This window comes from Lynx rufus, unplaced genomic scaffold (assembly GCF_022079265.1).
Source record: "Lynx rufus isolate CCGP_SWC_20201006 ecotype Redwood Valley unplaced genomic scaffold, mLynRuf1.p SCAF_19, whole genome shotgun sequence".
NCBI lineage: Eukaryota > Metazoa > Chordata > Mammalia > Carnivora > Felidae > Lynx > Lynx rufus.
The window spans coordinates 16,152,104-16,167,278 of NW_025814833.1; the positions used below are offsets into that span (position 1 = coordinate 16,152,104).

At 34.1% G+C, this 15,175-nt stretch overlaps 1 pseudogene; it reads right to left on the reverse strand.

Annotated features, from left to right (window-relative positions):
• Positions 1–10,656: 10,656 nt before the first annotated feature.
• LOC124513807 (60S ribosomal protein L21-like) lies at positions 10,657–11,132 on the reverse strand (annotated as a pseudogene).
• Positions 11,133–15,175: the final 4,043 nt, after the last annotated feature.

Below are 15,175 nucleotides of genomic sequence, written 5' to 3' on the forward strand. Positions count from 1 at the left end.
CCAGGGAGTTGGAAAATCAGTTGGTATGGGGAAAAAACCTAACATTTGGTGTCAGAAGTGTTTAGACTAGAGAAAGGTTTTCCTTTAAATCTAATTTCCCATTGATCTGTTGAGGTATTTGTCTTTTTAGTATCGAGTTATTATTGTTCTTTATATATTCTTGATATAACTCTGTTATGACACATATATGATTTGCAAAAATTCTCATCCTTTCTGTGAATTATCTTTTCACTTTATGGTAGTTCTTTAAGCAGAAGTGATTTTAGTTTTCATGTAGTCCAATTTATCCTCTTTTTTTTTTTTTGACATTTGTGCTCTTGAAGCCATATCTATGAAATGAATGCTTAATCTACAATCATGGGTATTTAGTCCTTGATTTCCTTCAAAGAATTTTATAGTTTTAGATTTTACACATAGGTCTATGATGTATTTTGAGTTACTTTTTGAATGCGGTGTGATGTAGGGTTCACCTTCATGCTTTTGCAAGTGGATATTCATTTGTTCTAGAATCATTTGTTCAAAAGGTTATTATTTTTCAATGAGTCATCAAGGCATTCTTGTCAAAAATCAATATATTACAGGGTGTCTGGGTGGCTCGGTCAGATAAGCGTCTGACTTTGGCTTGATCATGATCTCACAGTTCATGAGTTCAAGCCCCCAATAGGACTTTCTGCTGTCAGTGCAGAGCCTGTTTCAGATCCTCTGTCTCCCGCCCTCTCTGCCCCTCCCACATGCTCTGTCTCTCTCTCTAAAATAAATAAACATAAAAAATTAATGTATTATAAATATACAGGCTTTATCTCTGTATTTCATTTTCATTCCTTTGGTCTATATGTCTTTCTATTGGCAAGTACCAAACTCTTCTCGATTGCTATAGCTTTGTACTAAGTTTTGATTTAGAGAAATATGTCTCTTCCAAGATCATTCTTTTTTAAAATTCTCTTGGATATTCTGGGTCTCTTGTATTTTCATATGAAATTTTGGATAATCTTTCTGTTTCTTCTAAAAGGCTAGATGCTATTTTGATAGAGGTTATGTTGAATCTGTACATCAGTTTATGTAGTATAGCAATTTTAACAAGGTCTTAAGTCTTCCACTTCGTGATCACAGATGTCTTCCCATTTGTGTAGTACTTACTTAATTTCTCTCAGTGATGTTTTGAAGTTTTGAATATATAAACCTTCTACTTCTTTTGACAAATATACACCTAAGTATTTTTTATGCTATTATAAATGAAATTTACATAATTGTATAATTTCTTTTTTGATTTTTCATTGCTAATACAAACAGTTAATTTGTGTACGTCAATTTTGTAGTCTGCATCCTTAGTGAACTCATTTATTCTGATAGTTATTTTAGTGGCTTCCTTATGATTTTCTACATATAAGATTGTATCATGTGCAAAGAGGGAGTTTTATTTCTTTTCCAATTTAGATGTCTTTATTTTTTTCTTGCCTAGTTGCCTTAGCCAGAGTTTACAGTGTAATATTACATAGAAGAGACGAAGGCAGGGGGTGCCTGGGTGCCATAGTCCATTAAGCATCTGACTTTGGTTCAGGTCATGATCTCAGGGTTTGTGAGTTGGAGCCTTGCATTGAGTGAGCTCAAGCCCTGCTTCAGGCTCCGTGCTGACAGTGTGGAGCCTGTGTGGGATTCTCTCTCCCTTTCTCTCTGCTCCTTGTGGAGTTCTCTCTTTCTCCATCTCTCTCTGCCCCTCTCTCACTTGCACACTCTTGAGAGAAAGAAAGAAAGAAAGAAAGAAAGAAAGAAAGAAAGAAAGAAAGAAAGAAAGAAAGAAGTGGTGAAGGCAGATATATTTGTCTTCTTCCTGAATTTAAGGGGATGATTTCTGTGTTATGTCATGATTAGAGGTTGGTTTTTGTAGATGCCCTCTATCAGGCTGATAAGTTCAATTCTGTTGCTAATTTTTTAGTGTTTTTATCATGTAAGAGTACCAGATTTTCTCAAATGCTTCTTCTTTCCCTCATTGATATGATGATGTGGGTTTTGCCCTTAATTCTGTTGTATGTTGTATTACTTTGACTTTTTATTGTTGAACCAGTTTTGCAATCCTGTAATAAATCCCACTTGTTCATGAAGTATAATCCCTTTTATAAGTTGCTGGATTGGTTTGATAATATATTGTTGAAAATCTTGTGTCAATATTTATAAATATTATTATTGTGTAATTTTTTTCTAATATGTTTGTCTGGTTTTGGTATAAGGGCAACATTAACCTTGTAGAGTGTGTTGGGAATGTTCCCTTCTCTTCTTGTTTTTTAGAAGAATTTATGAAGGATTAGTATTAGTTCTTCTTTAAATGTTTGGAGGAATTTACCAGTGAAGCCTTCTGGTCCTGAACTTTTCTTTAGTATGGAATTTTTACAAAATTACTGATTCAATAGCTTTGCTGTTTATTGGTTCTTTCAGGTTTTCACTTTCATTTTGAATCATTTTCACTAGTTTGTGTCTCTCCAGGAACTTGTGCATTTCCTTTATTTATTTCCTTTACTTTTGGGAAGTAGTTACTCATAATATTTCCTTATAATACTTTTTATTAAAAATTTTTTAATGTTTATTTTTGAGAGAGAGAGAGAGAGAGAGAGAGAGAGAGAGAGAGAGAATGAGCAGGGGAAGGAAGAGAGAAAGAGGGAGACACAGAATCCGAAGCAGCTCCAGGCTCTGAGATGTCAGCACAGAGCCCAACGCAGGGCTCTAACCCACAGACTGTGAGATCATGACCTGAGCCAAAGTCAGACGCTCAACCGACTGAGCCACCCAAGCACCCAATACTTTTTATTTTAATAAGATTTCTCTTCTGTCTTTTTTTCATTTTAATTCAGCCAACTGCTTGTCAATTTTGTTGATTTTTTTCAACAAATCAACCAACCATTGGTTACATTGATTGTTCTGTGTTGTTTTTATTTAGTATTGTATACATTTCCTTTCTAATCTTTATTAATTTCTTTATTTTGTATGTTTTAGATTTAATTTGCTCTTATTAATATCCTACCCTATGGTAGAAGATTATATTATTGGTTTGAGCCATCAGTGTGACATAGGTGGCTAACATCTGATTAGTAGAGCCAGTGGTAAACATCTGTTTTCAATCCTGCATGCAGTGGTGTCACATTCATACCGTTAAATTCATGTATTTTGGGTATTTCTACCACAGAAATGAGCAAAGGATACAAAGAAAGGGTCTATTTGTAGAGAGCTATTTTACACGTACACCACTGCTCATGGCCAACTTGCTTGAATCTGCCTAATTATACTGACGTCTTTATTAGATGACATTAGGACTAGTCTTCCAGGATGTGTTGCAATTTTGGAATTTTTTCCAGTACTTCATTTCATTAATATTCATACTTACCTTTTTTTTCTTTAGACAATTACGGAGTTCTTACATTCCTCAAGTCACTGTCAAGTTGTTATGTTCAACTTCCGGGTCAGAATATTTACTTACTTTAGCCCTATGTTCTCATCTTCGTTTTCTTTCACTGGTATCTGCAATGTTTGTGGTTTTGAGATTTTAGTATGATAAGCCTTTTGAAAATGGAAGTGAATGTTCATAGTATCTTTGGATAAGGACATTGCCTGATTTAGCTGTACCTGTAATTATTTTCTCCTGCTGTTTGATTATTTTTTGCAGGTGCAAATAAACAGCAACAATCTTCTGGAAAGCATAAAGCAAATACTTACATCTGACACCTGGCTGTGAATTATAATCATTTGGAAAATCAGCCTCTGTTCATGTGCCCTATTCCTATTTAAGTTGGTTAAATGGAGTTTTTATTTTAAAGGCGCTCTTCAGTCATGGCCTTTAATGACAAACCTTAGGCCAACATAGATTGATTATGGCTGAGTTACAGTGTGCCCCTACAGCATTAAGAATGGAAATGCTGACTGTGTGTGGCTTTAGTGTAGCCAAGCTGGCCAATGCAGCACTTTGTACTTCACAAAAAGGTTTCACCAGCATTTGAAACTGAAGGAATTATTGAGAGTTTCTTCATTATTTGGAGATGATTGCACAGACATTTCACTTTCTACTTGGAATATCTTTCATAAAACCAGATAATTTTTTTAGGTTGATAATGAAATAGAAATTTGCAAATTTCTTTAAATCCTCTTTTGCCATTTACTCTGTGACTTTGGCAAAAAATCTTAAGTTCTTAGAACCTCAGTTTCCTCAATCGAATAATTGAAGTAGTATCATGCATAATGTACTGTATGATAGAAAATTGCCGGGGCACCTGGATGGCTCAGTTGGTTAAGTGTCTGACTTTGGCTCAGGTCATGGTTTCACGGTTCATGAGTTCAAGCCCTACATTGGGTCTTGGCTGTCTGCATGGAGGCCTCTTCGGATCCTCTGTCTCCCTGTCTCAGCTCTTACCCAGCTCACGTACTCTTTCTCTCTCAAAAATAAAATACAACAGGGGCGCCTGGGTGGCTCAGTCGGTTAAGAGTCCGACTTCGGCTCAGGTCACGATCTCACGGTCCGTGAGTTCGAGCCCCACGTCAGGCTCTGGGCTGATGGCTCAGAGCCTGGAGCCTGCTTCCGATTCTGTGTCTCCCTCTCTCTCTGCCCCTCCCCCGTTCATGGTCTGTCTCTCTCTGTCTCAAAAATAAATAAAAAACATTAAAAAAAAATTTAAAAAAAATAAAATACAACATAAGAAAAATTAAAAAAAAAAGAAATTTGCCTTGCAGGGTTAGTACAAGATTTAAATTAAGGCCATATACATGTATATTCATATGCATCTAGCATAATATATGTTCATTTCCCTCTGCTTCCTAATTCTGACTTCCACTTGTCATTTGCTCAAGGCATTAATTTTTTTAAGAATTTATATATATATATATATATATATATATATACACATATACACACACACATATATACATACATACCACATCTTCTTTATCCATTCATCAGTTGATGGACATTTGGGCTATTTCCATAATTTAGCTATTGTAGATAATGCTGCTATAAACATGAGGGTGCATGTATTCCTTTGAATGACTAAATTTGTACTGTTTGGGTAAATACCTAGGAGTATAGTTGCTAAATTTCAGGGTAGTTCTATTTTTAACTTTGCGAGGAACTTCTGTACAGTTTTCCAGAGTGTCTGTACCACGATGCATTCCCACCAACAGTGCATGATGGTTCCCCTTTCTCTGCATCCTCGCCAACACCTGTTGTCTCTGGTGTTGTTCATTTTAGCCATTCTGACAGGTGTGAGGTAATTGTAGTTTTGATTTACGCTTCCCTGTTGATCAGTGATGTTGAGCATCTTTTCATGTGTCTCTTGGCTACCTGTAGATCTTCTTTGGAAAAACATCTATTAATGTCTTCTGCCCATTTTTTAATTGAATTATTTGTTTTTTGGGGTGTTGAGTTTTATAATTTATTTATACATTTTGGATATTAACCCTTTATCAGATATGTCATTTGCAAATATCTTCTCCCATTCTGTAGGTTGCACTTTAGTTTTGTGGATTGTTTCCTTTGTTGTGCAGAAGCTTTTTATTTTGATGAGGTCACAATAGTTTATTTTTGCTTTTGTTTCCCCTGCCTCTAGAGACGTATGTAGAAATAAGTTGCTACAGCCGATGTCAAAGTTGTTCCTGCCAGTGTTCTCCTCTAGGATTTTGATGGTTTCCTGAATCAAATTTAGTTCTTTAATCCATTTTGAATTTATTTTGGGGTATGGTATAAGAAAGCAGTCCAGTTTCATTCTTTTGCATGTTTTTGTCCAGTTTTGCCAGTAGCATTTGTCGAGGAGACTTTCTTTTCCCCAATGGATATTCTTTCCTGCTTTGTCGAAACTTAATTGACCATACAGTGGGTTTATTTCTGGGTTTTCTATTCTGTTCCATTGATCTATATGTCTACTTTTGCACCAGTACCATGCTGTTTTTAATCGTTACAGCTTTGTAATATAATTTGAAGTCCAGAATTGTGATGCCTCCAGCTTTGCTTTTCTTTTTCAAGGTCACAGTGGCTATTTAGGGTCTTCTGTGCTCCCATACAAATTTTAGGATTGTTTGTTCTAGTTCTGTGAAAAATGCTGTTAGCATTTTGATAAGGAGTGCATTAAATGTGTGGATTGCTTTGGGTATTCCATGAGCATGGAATGTCTTTCTATTTCTTTATGTCATCCTTACTTTCTTTCATCAGAGTACAAGTCTTTTACCTCTTTGATTAGGTTTACTCCTAGGTATCTTGTTTTCTGGTGCAGTTGTAAACGGGATTGATTCCTTAATTTCTATTCTGTTGCTTCATCATTGGTATATAGAAATGCAACAGATTTCTGTACATTGATTTTGTGTCCTGTGACTTTACTGAATTTGTGTATCAGTTCTAGCAGTTTTCTGGTGGAGTCTTTCAGGTTTTCTGTACAGAGTGTCGTGATGTCTGCAAAGAGTGAAAGTTTTACTTCTTCCTTGCCAATTTGGTTCCTTTTTATTTCTTTTTGTTGTCTGATTGCTGTAGCTAGGATGTCCAGTAGTATGTTAAATAACAGTGGTGAGGGTGGACGTTACTGACTTGTTCCTGACCGTAGAGGAAAAGCTCTCACTTTTTTTCCATTGAGGATGATATTAGCTGTCAGTATTTCATACATGGCCTTTATGATTTTGAGGTATGTTTACTCTAAACCTAGTTTCTTGAGGTTTTTCTTTCTCACAAATGGATGCTTTACTTTGTCAAATGCTTTTTTTGCATCTAATTAAATGATCATATGATTCTTACCCTTTTTTTATTAGTGTGGAGTAATACTGTTGATTTGTGAATCTTGAACCACCCTTGCAACCCAGGAATAAATCCTACTTGATCCTCGTGAATAATTATTTTAATATATTGTTGGATTTGGTTTTCTAATATTTTATTGAGATTTTGCATCCATGTTCAGCAGGGATTTTGGCCTGTAGTTCTCTTTTTAGTGGTTTCTTTATCTGGTTTTGGTGTTAGGGTGATGCTGGCCTCATTGAATAAATTTGGAAAATTCCCTTCCTTTTCTATTTTTTGGAATAGTTTCAGATGAAATGGTATTAACTCTTCTTCAAATGTTTGGTGGAATTCACCTTTGAAGTCATCTGGCCCTGGATTTAATATTTGTTGAGCGTTTTTTGATTACAGATTTAATTTATTTCCTGCTTTTCTGTCTGGTCACATTTTCTATTTTTTCCTGTTTCATTTTTGGTACTTTCCATGTTTCTAGGAATTCATCCATGTCTTCCACGTTGTACAACTTGTTGGTATATAGTGGTTCTTTTCATTGTTATTCCTATAATATTCTCTTAATTGTATTTCTGTGGTGTTGGTTGTTATCTCTCCTCTCTCATTTGTGATTTTATTTATTTGGTTCCTTTCTCTTTTCTTTTTGATAAGACTGGTTGGGGTTTAACAATTTTATTAATTTTTTCAAAGAAGCAACACCTGGCTTCATTGATCTTTTCTGTTTTATAGTTTCTGTATCATTTATTTCTGCTCTTTTTTTTAACATTTATTTATTGTTGAGAGACAGAGAGACAGAGCAAGAGCAGGGGAGGGGCAGAGAGAGAGGGAGACACAGAATCTGAAGCAGGCTCCATGCTCTGAGCTGTCAGTCCAGAGCCCAATGAGGGGCTCGAACTCACGAACCGTGGGATCATGATCTGAGCTGAAGTTGGCCGCTTAACCAACTGAGCCACCCAGGTGCCCCACATTTATTTCTGCTCTAATCTTTATTATTTCTTTCCTTCTGCTGGATTTAGGCTTCATTTGTTGTTCTGTTTCTAGCTCCTTTAGGTTTAAGGTTAGGTTGTTTATATGAGATTTTTCTTCTTAATGTAAGCCTGTATTGCTATATACTTCCCTTCTAGGGCCGCTTCCGCTGCATCCCAAAGGTTTTGGACTGATGTGTTTTCATTTTCATTTGTTTCCTGTGTATTTTTATTTCTTCTTTGATTTCCTGGTTGACCCATTCATTGTTTAGTAGCATGTTGTTTATCTTGCATGTATTTGTGGTCTTTCTAGATTTTTTCTTGTGGTTGACTTCTAGTTTTATAGAGTTGTGATCAGAAAAGTTGCATGATATGATTTCAGTCTTTTTGTATTTGTTGAGACCTGTTTTGTTATCTTAAGTGATCTGTTTTGTTGAATGTCACATGTGCACTTGAAAGGAATGTGTATCCCACTGTTTTAGGATGGAATGTTCTGAATATATCTGTTACGTCCATTTTTGTCCATTGTGTCATTCAAAGCCCTTGTTTCCTTGTTGATTTTCTTTTTAGATGATCTATCTATTGATGTAAGGGAATGTTAAAATCCCTTAGTATTACTGTATTATTATCAATGAGTTCCTTTATGTTTTTATTAATTGTTTTATATATTTGGGTTCTTCCATGTTGGGTGCATAAATATTTACCATTGTTATATCTTCTTGTTGGATTCTCTCCTTTATGTTTATATAATATCTTCTTTGTTTTTACAAGCTTTTTAAAAAATTCCAATTAGTCTGATATAAATATTGTTATCAGGTGTTATACCTTCCCCATTTTGTTATTTTTTAATAGTTTTGATTGTTCCAAATAGCTATTTCATATAATTTTTAGTATTCATTTCCCAATAGCTATAAACCATCTTCTGGGACTTTTATGGGAATTGCATTGAATATATTAGACACATTAGAGGAGAACTATCTAATATTAATTCCTGTAATCCATGAAGTTGGAATATTTCTCTCATACTTGCTCTTAAAAATATTTTTAGTTGGCTTTGTACAGGGCTTGCGTTTTTGTTAAATTTAATGTTTTGCTTTCTTTTATGATATCATTTATCAAGAATGGGCTTTGAATTTTGTCAAACGATTTTTCTTGTGTCTGATGGGATGGTGTTACTAGTAATGTTTTGTAATTTTTTTGTGTTAAGTTCTTGCATATCTTTCCTTACTAGTATTTTGAGTTTCTAAACAGCCTTTTGATTTTATAATATCTATGATGTTATTATAAATGGCATCACTTCTAAGTTTTGCATTCTTTTTTTTAGTTTTTGATATATAAAGTATATACATATATAGTCTCTATATATTGACATTTCTTCATCATTTTATCAGTGCTTTAATATTATTAATCTTTGCAATAAACAAGTTTTTCATTATTTGCCATAGAATATTTTTATTTTCTATTTTATTGACTTCAACTCTACTCTTTATTATTTTCTTCTTTTGTATTACTTAGGATCAACCTGCTGGTGTTCTTGGATGCAAACTTCTATACTCGTTTTTCAGCCTTACCTTTTTCCCTAAATATGCATTCAAGGTTACGTGTTTTCCTATGTACAACTTTATCCACATCTTGAAAGATCTATGTGATATATTCATTATTGTCTAGGTAAAATTATTATGTTTTTACATTTTATTAATTTTGAGAGCGAGAGAGAGTCACAAGCAAGGTAGGGGCAGAGAGAGAGGGAGAAAGAGAAATCACAAGCAGGCTCCGTGCTCAGCAAAGAGCCTGATGCAGGGTTCACACCCATCTACCATGAGATCATGACTTGAGCTAAAATCAAGAGTTGGACACTCAGCTGAGACACCCAGGCACCTTGCTTAAAATTATTAAAATTTTTTTTTCATTGAACACATGGCTTATTTGCAGCATGTTTCTTAATTTCCAACCCCTTAGGTATGTTCTACTTAACATTTTTAAATTAATTTAAAGATTAATTCTATTGGTGTCAGAGGATATAGTCTTTTTTATTTCAGAGGATATAGTCTTTTTTTTATTGAAGTGCACTTCACATATATGAAATTAGTTTCTGATGTATGACATTGTGATTGGACAGTTATATATATTATGACATAATCCCTATGATTAAATGTAGTTACCATCTGTCACCAAAGTTATTATAATATTGACTATATTCCCCATGATGTACTTTTTATTGCCTTTCTAGTGTGTTTTGCATATCTAAAGTTTTTAAATTTTTTATTTTATTTTATTCTTTTATTTAGAGAGAGAGAGAGAGAGAGAGGCAAAGAGAGAGAATCCCAAGCAGACTCTGTGCTGACGGTTCCGCACTGTCAGCGCTCAACCCTACAAACTGAGAGCTTGTTATCTGAGCTGAGATCAAGAGTCTGATGCTTAATGGACTGAGCCACCCAGGCGCCCCTACATGTCTAAAGTTTTTTAATTTGATGAATTCCTATTTATCAATTCTTTTCTTATATTGATCATGCTTTTTTTTTATATGGTCAATAGTTACACTGAACAGTTTAGTGGGTTACTTTAGTGGTATTACAGCATCATTTATTGTAAATAACAAGTTTTCTTCATTTTATTATGTTTACACATTTAAAAAAAATCATTCAACATGTGTCTTTTTTCAAATTTTGGACTGTGTCTTCACTTTTATTTATCTGTTTTTAAACCGTTTTCTAATATTAAACTTTCTTGAATTCTCCAGCTTTATGTTAATAATTCAAATTATGTATGTACTTTAGCTTTGTAGTCTTTTAAATAATTCTTTTGGCTAATCTACCTCCTTTTCTATTTCATGTTCATTTTTTAATTTTTTTGCGTTAAATATTTCTTTATGGGAGAGGACAGCACAGTTCTACTCAAGAGTATAATTTTTACAGTTTTGAAGACTTTCTTTCTTTTTTTTTACACCTATTATGCCATGAATTCATAGTGAATGGGTTCTAGTAGCTCAGGCTCCTTCCCACTGATTCTTATAATGTGTGCTTCTCTGGGTGGGGCAGGCTGATGCTTTAGTTGAACCCAAGTAACTTTCTCTTTGGTTTCCCTGTTCTTCTGATAATTTTCCTTCACAAGCTTCAGGAAGCTCTCTTGGCTCTTTGAGTATTTAATATGCTCAATGTGTATATTAATTTTCTTGGCAAGAATCTTGCCCTTCACAAGTTTGTTCACAACAATGCCAAGAGCATGCTGCGTAACTTTGTAGTTTTGCCATGGTAACTTTTGTGGGGCATTCCTTTTGGAACATTGTCCATTACCTTGATGTATACAATATCACCTTCTTTGTAGATTTGCATGTAATTAGCCAAAGGAACAACTCCACCATTTCTAAAAGGCCTGGAGAACATACAGTGGGTACCTCTCCTTTTTCCTTTTATGTTGCTCATTTTGGCGAATTACTGGAAGATGGAAGTTCCAAATGAAAGAAAGCTCTTGTAAATTTTCATTCAAGCGTCTTTACAGATACAAATTAACCTTGCTAGGATTGCATTAGATATATCAATTTATAGAGAATGTTTATGTCAAGAAAATTGAGTTCTTATATGAATTTTCATATTATAGAAACATAAAATGTCTGTATTTACATTTATTTAGGGTTTTAAATTTTTCTTTCAGTTTGTTTTGTAGGTTTCTGCATACTTTTCTTATATCTATTTACTTAGATTTATTCCTAATAATTCATTTTTGAATCTATTTCAAGTGGTAGTTAATAATATTTTCTCATTCTTCATTGCTATTATAGAGAAGTAAAATTGATTTTTGCATGTTGATTTTGTTTCTTTTGAACTAGCTATATTTGATACTTCTCAGAACATTTTTAGATATTTTGTGATTTTCTATATATATAGTCATATCATCTAAATAGGGGAGGTTCAATACTTTGAACTTAATGGACAACATAAATGATAAATGAACATCTCTTGGTCATTGATATCTAATTTAATACCATTCTGGATATTAATGATTATATGATGAATCTTTTAGAATTTATTGAGGGGCGCCTGGGTGGCTCAGCTGGTTAAGCGTCCAACTTCAGCTCAGGTCATGATCTCACAGTTCATTGGTGTGAGCCCCGTGTCAGGCTCTGTGCTGACAGCTCAGACCCTGGAACCTGCTTCAGACTCTGTGTCTCCCTCTCGCTCTGCCCCTCCCCTGCTCACGCTCAGTCTCTCTCTCCTTCAAAAATAAATAAACCTTAAAAATTTTTTTTTAGAATTTATTGAGAATTGTTTCCTTGGCACAGAATATGATCTATTTTGGTAAATATTCTGAGTTTACTTGGAAAGATTATTCTGCTCTTGCTGGGAAGAGTGTTCTATAAATGTTAGTTATGTCCATTTGATTCATATGGTGTTTTATGTTGTCTATATTTTTATTGATTTTCTGTTTGTTCAATGAGTCAGTGAAAGAATGGTATTTCAATCTTTGATTATAATTGTGTGTTTATTTCTCATTATATTTCTATCAATTTTTGTTTCATGTATTTTGAAGTTCTGTTGGTTGATTAAGATATTATGATTATGTCCTCTTGATGAACTGGTTTAATTAGTAATATAAAATGACCTTTTTAATCTCTAGTAATATTACATAATATTACTAATATATAGCAATCTTTTTACCAAAATATAATTTGTATTATACTAATACACTTATTCCAGATTCTTCTTGATGTTGTCACATTATTTTTCCATGCTTTAATTTAAAACTATCTTTGTGTTTATATTTGAAGTGTTTTTTTTCTATTTCTTCATAAAATATATTTCTATTTTACTAATTTATTATTATAATCTCTGCCTTTAATTGGGATATTTATACTATTAACATTTAATGTGATAAGATTAGTTGTAAATCTATCATTTTATATTCATTTTCAATTTGTTACATTGTACTTTGTTTCCTTTTTTCTCTTTTTCTAAATTCTTAAGTTAGTTATATTCATTAATTTGCTTTATGTCTTTTTTCTTTTGTTATGTATTTATTTGTTTTTAATGTTTGTTTATTTTTGAGAGGGAGAGAGAAAGACAAAGCGTGAGCTGGGGAGGGGCAGAGAGAGAGGGAGACACAGAATCTGAAGCCAGCTTCAGGCTCAGAGCTGTCAGCACAGATTCCGATTCGGGACTCGAACTCATGAACAGTGAGATCATGACCTGAGCCGAAGTCAGATGCTCAACTCACCCACCAAGCCACCCAGGTGCCACTTTTCTTTCTTTCTTTCTTTCTTTCTTTCTTTCTTTCTTTCTTTCTTTCTTATGTTTATTTGAAGGAGAGACAGAGTGTGAGCAGGGGAGGGGCAGAGAGAGAGGGAGACATAGAATCCAAAGCAGGCTCTAGGCTCTGAGCTGTCAGCTAGGCTTGAACCCACAAGCCGTGAGATCATGACCTGAGCTGAAGTCAGACACCTAACTGACTTAGCCATCCAGGCACCCCTTTTCTTTTGTTTTTTGAAGTTTATTTATTTATTTTGAAAGAGAGTGAGAGAGCATGTGAGCAGGGGAGGAGCAGAGAGAGAGGGAGAGAGAGAATCCCAAGCAGGTTCTTCTCTGGCAGTGCAGAGCCCAATGTGTGGCTTAAGCCCACTGAGATAGTGACCTGAGCCAAAATCAAGTTAGATGCTTAACCAACTGAACCACCCAGGCACCCCTATATCTTTTGTTCTAATTAGCTATAGTTGTTTATGTTGATATTGTAGTGGTTGTCCAACTATAGCTTCGGAAAGTCCACATTTATGTGATAACACTTCATCAATAATATTTTTATAACAATATACTACTGTTTATCTCCCCTTATGACTTTTGTACTATTGTTATTTATTTGACTTTTACATATGCATTAAATTCTAAACTAAGTTGTTACGATTGTTTCATTTAAAATACTATTTTTCAAAGGGATTTTTAAAATTATGGAAAAACTTTTATATTTTTCCAAATATTTCTATTTTCCAGTGTTTTCACTGTATTGTGTAGATACATATTCCCATGGGAAATCTCTTTCTTGCTGAAGGAATTCCTTTTACATGGCCTGTATTGGAGGTCTGTTTGTGATGACTTGTTTTTAATTTTTTAATTTCTTTATTTTTTAATTTTTATTTTTTCTTCCTTTTGGAAGTATTGTCAATGGTGTAGAAATCCTGGTTGACATTTTTCTTTTCCCTTTATGCACTTTAAAGATATTTTCTTGGCTTGCATTCACACTACTTAATCATTATGGTTTTCTTGCTTGAGCAATGAATATATTCTAGAAATAGTGATTATGAATGCATGTCTTTGTGAATGTATTTGATGGCACTGAATACTTAAATTTAAAAATGGTTCAAATGATGAATTCAATCTTACAGGTATTTTAGTACAACAAAAAATTGGCAAATGACTTGAAAAGATTTTGTATGCTAATAATGTGTACATTATCTAACTTCAACAGTTGTAAATACTTTACTATTTATATTTTATCCAACTCCCACTTATTTCTATATTTTTGTTAGAGTATTTGTAAAACAAAGTCAGCCACCATATCATTTTCACTATTAATTTCATTCAGGGTCTATGTCAATGTGATATACATGGTGCTCTGTATGTGGCCTGTTGTTTAGTCCATTACTTTGAATTACTGGCTAGTATTTCAGAGTGAGTCATTTAGTTAATTTTACCTCCATAGATGAACACCAAGTCTCTAAATATTCACTTTCTCAGAATTGCTGTGAATACTAGCCTTTTACGTTTGCTCGGATATTATACGAGTGTTTCTCTTGGATGCATACTCAGAAGTAAGTATATAAACTTACCTAGAAGTGACAATAAAATTTATGTTTTTATAAACCTGATGCTCAGAAGTAAGTATATAAGCTTACCTAGAAGTGACAATAAAGTTTATGTGTTTATAAACCTGCTCTCTGCACACTGGATGGCATTCACTTCTTGAGGCTTCATTTCAGAAAACCCCTTACCTCTTGACCAGAGTCTCCTGTTTTATTACACATTATTTGTCACACTTATTTGGACATATGTGTTAACCCCTGAATTTTTTCTGAGGGAAGGAGTTGGATATGATTCACCAGATTTCAGAGAAGTTACTGGAATGGTTGTTTAATAAATTTGAACATTCTTCTTTTTTTTTTTTAAGTGTGAAAGAGAGAGAATGCATGTGTGCTAGCTGGGGAGGGGCTGAGGGAGAGAGAGAGAATCTTAAGCAGGCTCCATGCTTAGTGTAGAGCTCAATACGGGGCTTGATCCATGACTCTAGGATTATGACCTGAGCCAAAATGAAGAGTTGGACACTCAACCAACTGAGCCACACAGGTGCCCTATACATTTGAACATTCTATGTTCACTAATCTGTGACCTAGCTCCACAAAATTCGCTGATGATCCACAACTCAAGTTAAATTTGTTTGCTTCTGAATCATACCAGTGTCCTTTCACATAACCTGTGAAACCTGT